At 39.8% G+C, this 9,025-nt stretch overlaps 2 pseudogenes; one reads left to right on the top strand and one right to left on the bottom strand.

Annotated features, from left to right (window-relative positions):
- Window positions 1–99, top strand: LOC145621720 (small nucleolar RNA R71; annotated as a pseudogene).
- Window positions 100–4,810: 4,711 nt separating this feature from the next.
- On the bottom strand, window positions 4,811–4,909 carry LOC145621740 (small nucleolar RNA R71; annotated as a pseudogene).
- Between the last annotated feature and the right edge of the window lie 4,116 nt (window positions 4,910–9,025).

Raw genomic sequence — 9,025 nt, forward strand, 5'->3', positions numbered from 1 at the left:
ATTCCGTGGTGAGGGCACTCCCTTTGATACTCTTTGAATCTCTCCCATGCTTCGTAAAGGCTTTCACTCGGCCTTTGCTTGAACCCTTGAATCAAGGCTCTTGCCTCCGCCGTCTTCTTTTGGGGATAGAAACGGGACAAGAAAGCCTTAGTAACATCGTCCCAAGTTCTCAAGGAGTTGGGCTTCACCTCTTTGTCTAGCCACTCCAAAGATCTTCCTATTAGAGAGAAAGGGAACAACTTGAGGCGGATGAATTCTTGAGAAACCCCATTGACTTTGATGGTGTTGCAATATTTTTCAAATTCTTTTAAATGGTTCAATGGGCTCTCATTCTTAGCCCCACTATATTGCCTTCTCTCAATCAAGGTGATCATTGCCGGCCGGATTTCGAAGTCATTTGCCGGGGTAGTAGGTGGAGCTATTCCACTCTCAAACCTATATGCCCCGGGCACTCCAAGCTCCTTCAAGGCTATTCTAGGATTTTCACCCATTCCTTGCTCTTCTTGAATTTCTTCTTCACTTGAAGAGCTATAAGCCAAGGATCTATTATCCACTCTTCTTCTTGAAAGAGTCCTCTCAATTTCCGGATCAAGGGGAACAAGGGGACGATCACGGGTTCTATGCATGCAAAACTCTAACAAAATATTAGTAGCACGGCTACAAGTGTAGCCTAAAGAAACAAAATCTTTTTGTATTTTATCAAAATGAAATAGACTCAACAACAACATGCACTCAAGCACCATTCCCCGGCAACGGCGCCATTTTGATGGGAAGGAGAACGGTAGGTCGTTGGGCTACCACCCCACCCTATCAAACAAAATTTGTAACTTAACTAACCCCTATTTAGCATAGTGGTAAGTCAAGGTCGAACCCAAGGGAATGGGGATCAAATGCACGATGCCTAAATCAAGCAATTTCGAAGTCAAGAAGGGGTTTGAGGTAGAAATAAGGCTAAACTAGGTAATGCAAAACTTATATGAAATCAATCTAAGACACTAGGGCGATGGATCCACATGCAATCATAATGGAAACGGTAATTTGGGAGGTTAAACCGACTAAGTCAAGTGATATGAAGGAAGATCATCATGTATCCAAAAGAGCATACTAAGATGGTTCACCTAGAGGTCTAACTAGCGTCAACTACGCTAAACACTACCTAGGGAACGTCACAAAGCACCTCAATCGTGAAATTGCAAGTTTACTAATCAATGGTCCGTATCATAGCAAGCTTACAATGCAATCTAGTGTATTAATCAAAGATGGCCAAACCTCAATTAATCACACACATGCACATGAAATATCAACCAAATTTAATCATATCATCAACTCTATCAATTATCCCCAAATTACTCTAATCCATCATTCATACATGCTTCACCATTTCCCTAGCTAGGAAACTACTCACTAGCCATTGGAATTAAGATCAAAACTACAACAATCATCAATTTCATCATCAACATAATTGAAATCAAAGATTAAACCAACAATCAATCAAAATCAATCAAAATTCAATCAATTACCAAATCAATCATCAATATCATGGAAAAACTAATGAAATCAACTAAAATCAAACTTGTATTGAAATCAAGAAGAAGATCCTTACAAAACTTTGATCTAAAGATCAAATACAATGAGGAATCCTTGAGCAATCACCAAAAATCACGAGTTTCTCTCTCTAAAGTTCTTGAGTTTCTCTCTCTAAAATTCTCCCAAAAACTAACTATCCAATTCAATCTAAAAACTAACTTCCTAAAAATAGGTAGAAATAACTATATATACAAAGAGGAGGTCGGTAATGACGCCCAAAAATAGACCCTCGTAAGTGCGGGCGCTCGGAGGAGAGAGAATGGCGCGCACGAGACACACCCAGACTGGTGCGCCCGCACGCACCTGGTGTGCAGCCGCACACGACCAATGTGCGGCCGCACACTCCCTTGGTGCGCCCGCACCTGGCTGGGTCTTTCCCCCTTCTTCTCTTTGTCCTAGCTCAAGTGGTGCACACATCCAGGATGATGATGATGGAGGACAAAGTAGGCAGGAACTTTCTTGAATTTCTTGAAAAGTATAAGCCATGAGGGAGGCATAAACAAAGCCTTGAAGCTTGCCCCTTGGATCCACCTTTGACTTGGAACTTCTTGCACCTTCTTTAGGCATAAAAGCAATGAAAACTCGTAGAGAGGAAGCTCGGGAATTCTTGGACAATCAATTACCACCTACAAACAAATGATAAAAAGCAAGTAAAAGAGAAAAAAAACAAGTAAACTAGAAAAAAGCATGAAATAGAGAAACTAACTACAAAAAGCATAAAATGAAGAAAACAAGAATAAAACTAAGGAAAACTAAAGAAAAGAGAGATAAAATGAAATAAAAATCATCCAAAAAGGAACCAAATGAGTGCCAAAAATGTCACTCATCATAAAGATATATTTTTGCTTCCACATGTAACCGAGAACAAGGTGAGTTTTCAGTTAAGGAAGTAACCTCTATCAAACTTGCTAATTCAAAAAGAATAGTGATGAGTGACATTTTATCTCTCTTTTCTTTAGTTTTCCTTAGTTTTATTCTTGTTTTCTTCATTTTATGCTTTTTGTAGTTAGTTTCTCTATTTCATGCCTTTTTCTAGTTTACTTGTTATTTTTCTCTTTTACTTGCTTTTTATCATTTGTTTGTAGGTGGTAATTGATTGTCCAAGAATTCCCGAGCTTCCTCTCTACGAGTTTTCATTGCTTTTATGCCTAAAGAAGGTGCAAGAAGTTCCAAGTCAAAGGTGGATCCAAGGGGCAAGCTTCAAGGCTTTGTTTATGCCTCCCTCATGGCTTATACTCTTCAAGAAATTCAAGAAAGTTCCTGCCTACTTTGTCCTCCATCATCATCATCCTGGATGTGTGCACCACTTGAGCTAGGACGAAGAAAAGAAGGGGGAAAGACCCAGCCAGGTGCAGGCGCACCAAGGGAGTGTGCGGCCGCACATTGGTCGTGTGCGGCCGCACATTGGTCGTGTGCGGCCGCACACCAGGTGCGTGCGGGCGCACCAGTCTGGGTGTGTCCCGTGCGCGCCATTCTCTCTCCTCCGAGCGCCCGCACTTACGAGGGCCTATTTTTGGGCGTCATTACCGACCTCCTCTTTGTATATATAGTTATTTCTACCTATTTTTAGGGAGTTAGTTTTTAGATTGAATTGGATAGTTAGTTTTTGGGAGAATTTTAGAGAGAGAAACTCAAGAACTTAGAGAGAGAAACTCATGATTTTTGGTGATTGCTCAAGGATTCCTCATTGTATTTGATCTTTAGATCAAAGTTTTGTAAGGATCTTCTTCTTGATTTCAATACAAGTTTGATTTTAGTTGATTTCTTTAGTTTTTCCATGTTATTGATGATTGATTTGGTTATTGATTGAATTTTGATTGATTTTGATTGATTGTTGGTTTAATCTTTGATTTCAATTATGTTGATGATGAAATTGATGATTGTTGTAGTTTTGATCTTAATTCCTATGGCTAGTGAGTAGTTTCCTAGCTAGGGAAATGGTGAAGCATGTATGAATGATGGATTAGTGTAATTTGGGGATAATTGATGGAGTTGATGATATGATTAAATTTGGTTGATATTTCATGTGCATGTGTGTGATTAATTGAGGTTTGGCCATCTTTGATTAATACACTAGATTGCATTGTAAGCTTGCTATGATACGGACCATTGATTAGTAAACTTGCAATTTCACGATTGAGGTGCTTTGTGACGTTCCCTAGGTAGTGTTTAGCGTAGTTGACGCTAGTTAGACCTCTAGGTGAACCATCTTAGTATGCTCTTTTGGATACATGATGATCTTCCTTCATATCACTTGACTTAGTCGGTTTAACCTCCCAAATTACCATTTCCATTACGATTGCATGTGGATCCATTGCCCTAGTGTCTTAGATTGATTTCATATAAGCTTTTGCATCACCTAGTTTAGCCTTAGTTCTACCTTAAACCCCTTCTTGACTTCGAAATAGCTTGATTTAGGCATCGTGCATTTGATCTCCATTCCCTTGGGTTCGACCTTGACTTACCACTACGCTAAATAGGGGTTTGTTAAGTTACAAATTTTGTTTGATAGGGTGGGGTGGTAGCCCAACGACCTACCGTTCTCCTTCCCATCAAAATGGCGCCGTTGCCGGGGAATGGTGCTTGAGTGCTGTTGTTGTTGAGTCTATTTCATTTCATTTGCAAAATAGAAAAAGATTTTGTTTCTTTAGGCTACACTTGTAGCCGTGCTACTAATATTTTTGTTTGAGTTTTGCATGCATAGAACCCGTGATCGTCCCCTTGTTCCCCTTGATCCGGAAATTGAGAGGACTCTTTCAAGAAGAAGAGTGGATAATAGATCCTTGGCTTATAGCTCTTCAAGTGAAGAAGAAATTCAAGAAGAGCAAGGAATGGGTGAAAATCCTAGAATAACCTTGAAGGAGCTTGGAGTGCCCGGGGCATATAGGTTTGAGAGCGGAATAGCTCCACCTACTACTCCGGCAAATGACTTCGAAATCCGGCCGGCAATGATCATCTTGATTGAGAGAAGGCAATATAGTGGGGCTAAGAATGAGAGCCTATTGAACCATCTAAAAGAATTTGAAAAATATTGCAACACCATCAAAGTCAATGGGGTCTCTCAAGAATTCATCCGCCTCAAGTTGTTCCCTTTCTCTCTAATAGGAAAATATTTGGAGTGGCTAGACAAAGAGGTGAAGCCCAACTCCTTGAGAACTTGGGACGATGTTACTAAGGCTTTCTTGTCCCGTTTCTATCCCCAAAAGAAGACGGCGGAGGCAAGAGCCTTGATTCAAGGGTTCAAGCAAAGGCCGACTGAAAGCCTTTACGAAGCATGGGAGAGATTCAAAGAGTATCAAAGGGAGTGCCCTCACCACGGAATCCCCACATACCAAGTGATCCAAATCTTCTATGGTGGTTTAAGTCCCCAAGGCTAGTCATGCCTTGATGGAGGGGCCGGGGGCCCTATCATGAACACAACCGAAGAAGAAGTTGTGGACATCATTGAGGACGTGGTGACATATTATAGGGATTGGCAAGATGGGGAGAGGGACTCTTCAAGCAAGCAATCTTCATTGTACTCGGTGGACCATCTAAATGCAATCAATAACCTTTCCTCCCAAATGACAAACTTAGGAAAGGAGGTCACCGCAATCAAAGCTAAGTTGGAGAGCACTTCTTCCTCTTCTCAAGCTTCGAATCTTCCCTCCCAATTTAAGGGGAGAGGTACTCTTTCTAACTCTCAACCCCCTCCCTCTTCACATAATATGCCTTTGGGTTGCTTGTTTTGTGATGCATGTGGATCGTATGATCATGACTCTAGTGCTTGTCCTAATGAATGTGTTGATGAATTTGACAACAATGAGTGTGAACATGTTAATTTTGTGTCAAACAACAATGTTCAAAGGTTTGATAATCAAAAAGGCCAATGGAATAGGAATTACCAAAACCAAGGCAATTTTGACAACTATAATCATAATGGTGGTTATAGGAACCAAGGGAATCAAGGTTCTCGTGGTAACCATAACCAAGGTTATAGTAGCCAAAATCAAAGCCAAAATTATGGTAATCAAAATCATAATTATGGTAATCAAAACCAAGGTTATGTAAATCATAACCAAGGTAATGGAAACCATAATCATGGTGGTGGTAACCATAATCAAGGTTATGGTTCAAATCAAAATAGGAGTAATTGGAACAATCAAGGAAGGGGAAATTTTCAAAACAACGCTCAAAGAGGTCCCCCACCCGGTTTTGTTCCAAAGACTCAAGGTGAAAATTCCTATTCACAACCTTCTTCTCCTAGGACTACTTTGGAAGAGTTGATTGACAATCAAACCAAGATCATTAACACCTATATGGCGGTTAGTGATAAGAAATTCAATGAGATGATGACCCACAATAAGATGCTTGAGACTCAAATTACCCAATTAGCAAGCACTATAAAGGATTTTGCTAGTCCTTCATCTTTGCCTTCCCAAGGTGTTGAACCAAAGAAACCCGTGTACTCTATTGCCACAAGTGGTGGAAATGATTTTGATGAGGGAGTTTCTTGTTCAAAAGAGGGAAGAGATGAGAGTGGTGCTAAGGAGAATGAAGTGGAGAGGGTTGAGTCTAAGGAAATCTATTGTGAGGTTGACAAAAGAGAAGAGTGTGTTGTTGAAAAGATGAGTGAGGTAGAGAGATTTCCCGATCTACCATATCCCCAAAAATATTTGAGATTCAAAATGGATGAGCAATTTGGGAAGTTCCTTGAAGTTCTTAAGGATGTTCATGATTCTACACCCTCTACCGAGCCAATTCCCGACATGCCTAAGTACTCTAAGTTCCTTAAGGAGATCTTAGAGGAGAAGGAAGATTTTGATGAGGGTAATTCGGTGGAAGGAGGGAAGTGTTTTAGTGCTCTTATCCATGGTGAACTTCCGAAGAAGATGGAAGATCCGGGGAATTTTTCAATCCCTTGTCAAATTAAGAAAATGGTTTTTGAGAATGCTTTGTGTGATCTAGGGGCTAGTATGAGTATTATGCCCTTTTCGGTCTTCAAAAGGCTTGATCTTGGTGAGCTTCAACCATCTAAGATAACACTTCAATTGGCCGATCGTTCTATTAAGCTTCCTAAGGGAAGAATTGATGATGTTCCTTTAAGGATTGGAGAGTTTGTCTTTCCCGTGAATTTTGTTGTTTTAGAGATTGAGGAGGATGAACATATTCCAATCATTTTAGGGAGGCCTTTCTTAGCTACCTCGGGAGCTTTAATAGATGTCAAAGGAGGTCAAATCACTTTGAGGTGTGAGAAATTAGAAGAGATTTTTAAGTTGAAACCAATGCATGAGTCCTTATCTTGTGTGCAAGATATCGCATGTGCTAGTCTTTCTCGTTCCATTGATGGTATGTGTATGATTGATTCTTCTACTAACGATGTTTTTGAGATTGTTAATGATATTTGTGCAAGTATTAATGATGTTAGTGAAGAGGAATTTGTGATTCAAAAGCCAAGGGATGAGAAAGAAATTGAGTTTCCAAATTGGTTCAAGATTAATCCTCATGATGAAGAGAAAGCTTCCATGACTAAGGATGTTGAAGTCAAGCCAAAGAAAAAGGCCCGTGACTCGAAGAAAGCAAGGAAAAGGAAGAAGTTGAGAAATGAAAAGGAAGAATTTGAAAAGAATTTTGTGAAAGTTTCATTAAGCAACGATGAGAAGTTGCTCAAAGTTGAAGAAGATTTTGCTCTATCAACTACCTTGAAGAAGGTGGTGTTCTTTGATCCTCCATGATTAGGAGGAAGGGTCGAGCTTAGGACCTTAAGCAAGCGCTTCCCGGGAGGCAACCCGGAGTTTCTAACCTTTCTCTTTTTTTTTTGAATTTTCTCATTTTTGTTTCTTTTATTACTTTGTCTTTTCTTTTACTTTTCTACTTATTTGGATTTTTAGGATGTCCTTTTGCAGGATTGGAATTCAACAAGTATGCATGATGGATAGAAGGTGTTCATGGCACAAATCATATTTTGTTCGATTCTAGTCGAAATTTGAGGTAAAAGGGTAAGAATTTTAGAGAGGTAAGATAGGAAATTCATGTTTTGGAAGTTGGAGGAAATTGATACTTAGTGAATTTTTGTGGTGTGCACATGAATTTTCAACTTTGAGGGCTTTGAAAATGATTTTAGCTACTGCCTATGTTGTTCCTCATCACCATCATGATTCATGTGCGCACCAAAATAGGCAGTAAGTATCAATTTTTCGAGAAAAAAGAAAGAAGGGAGACGCACAGGGGTGTGCGGCCGCACACGAGGCTGGTGCGGGCGCACAGCTTGCGTGTGCGGGCGCACACCAGTTCTGTGCGGCCGCACATTGCTGAACGTGCAATATAACCTTCTTCCTCCTCTTTCCTCCCTTCATTTCAACATTTCATCTTCAACCTCACGGCTTCCCCTTTCAAAACCCCTATTGTGCGCACCTCTTCCTCCCTTATTCACCATCAAAAATCACTCAAATCCTCACTAAAATCACTCCATTCTCACTCAAAATCACTTACAAACCTTATTACACTACAAATTCCTTACAAATTGACCCAAATTTCATTCACTCTCTCTCCTACTCTTGGTGGCCGAAAATTGGGGCTTTTGTTAGGATTTCAAATTGCTTGCTCAAAATTGGTTAATCTTGCTTCTTTTATGGTATAATCACTAATCCTTGCTTTAACTTTGCCATTTATATCATAAATTTGCATGAATTACAAATTTGTATGAGCATGAATAGTGTAGTATTGATTTTGTGATTTTTGATGCTTGATCTTGATTTTGGTTGTGATTTGGTGATGTTTGTTGATTGATTTTGCATAACATTGTGTTGTTTGTTGATTTTGTAGTGATTCTCATCATTTTTGGTTGAAATCTTGTGAGTTGAATTTTTGGAACATTGGTAGTATATGGTGATTTTGGTATTGGTCTTGTGGTTGCTCTTGGATTGTTGAAAAGGAGTTTTTTCTTGGATCATTGATATTGTTGATTGGTTTGGAATTGGTTTGATTGAAAAGAATTGTGAATTTGGAGTTTGGTGATTTTGGTAGTAAGTGGTGAATTTGAGTGTGGTGTTCTTGGTTCATTGGTTTTGCTACTTGTTGGTTGTTGGTGATCTTCTTAGCCTCTCAAAATGTCTAAATACCTCAAGAAACTCACCAAAAAGCGGAAAACCGATGTTAGTATCGATGAACCTCCTCGCCCAAGTACCTCCTCTAGGCCTAGTACATCTTCTAGGCCTAGTACTTCCAACCCTTCCTCCACTCAAACACGACCTTCAACCTCTCTTCCCAAAAAGAAAAATTTCACCGATAAACAAAAGACCTTTTACCAAAATCTGAAAGGTGAAAGAACCCTAAAACAAACCCGCCACTACTTCCAACCCGATATGCTGAAGTTGGGTATTGATAATGATGTTCGGTCGTTGCTTTTAAATCTCAGATTGGGTTCTTTCATCACCGATGCCTACCGCACCTATAAGGA

The sequence above is a fragment of the Chenopodium album genome, chromosome 27 (genome assembly GCF_948465745.1).
Source record: "Chenopodium album chromosome 27, dcCheAlbu1.1, whole genome shotgun sequence".
Lineage (NCBI taxonomy): Eukaryota > Viridiplantae > Streptophyta > Magnoliopsida > Caryophyllales > Amaranthaceae > Chenopodium > Chenopodium album.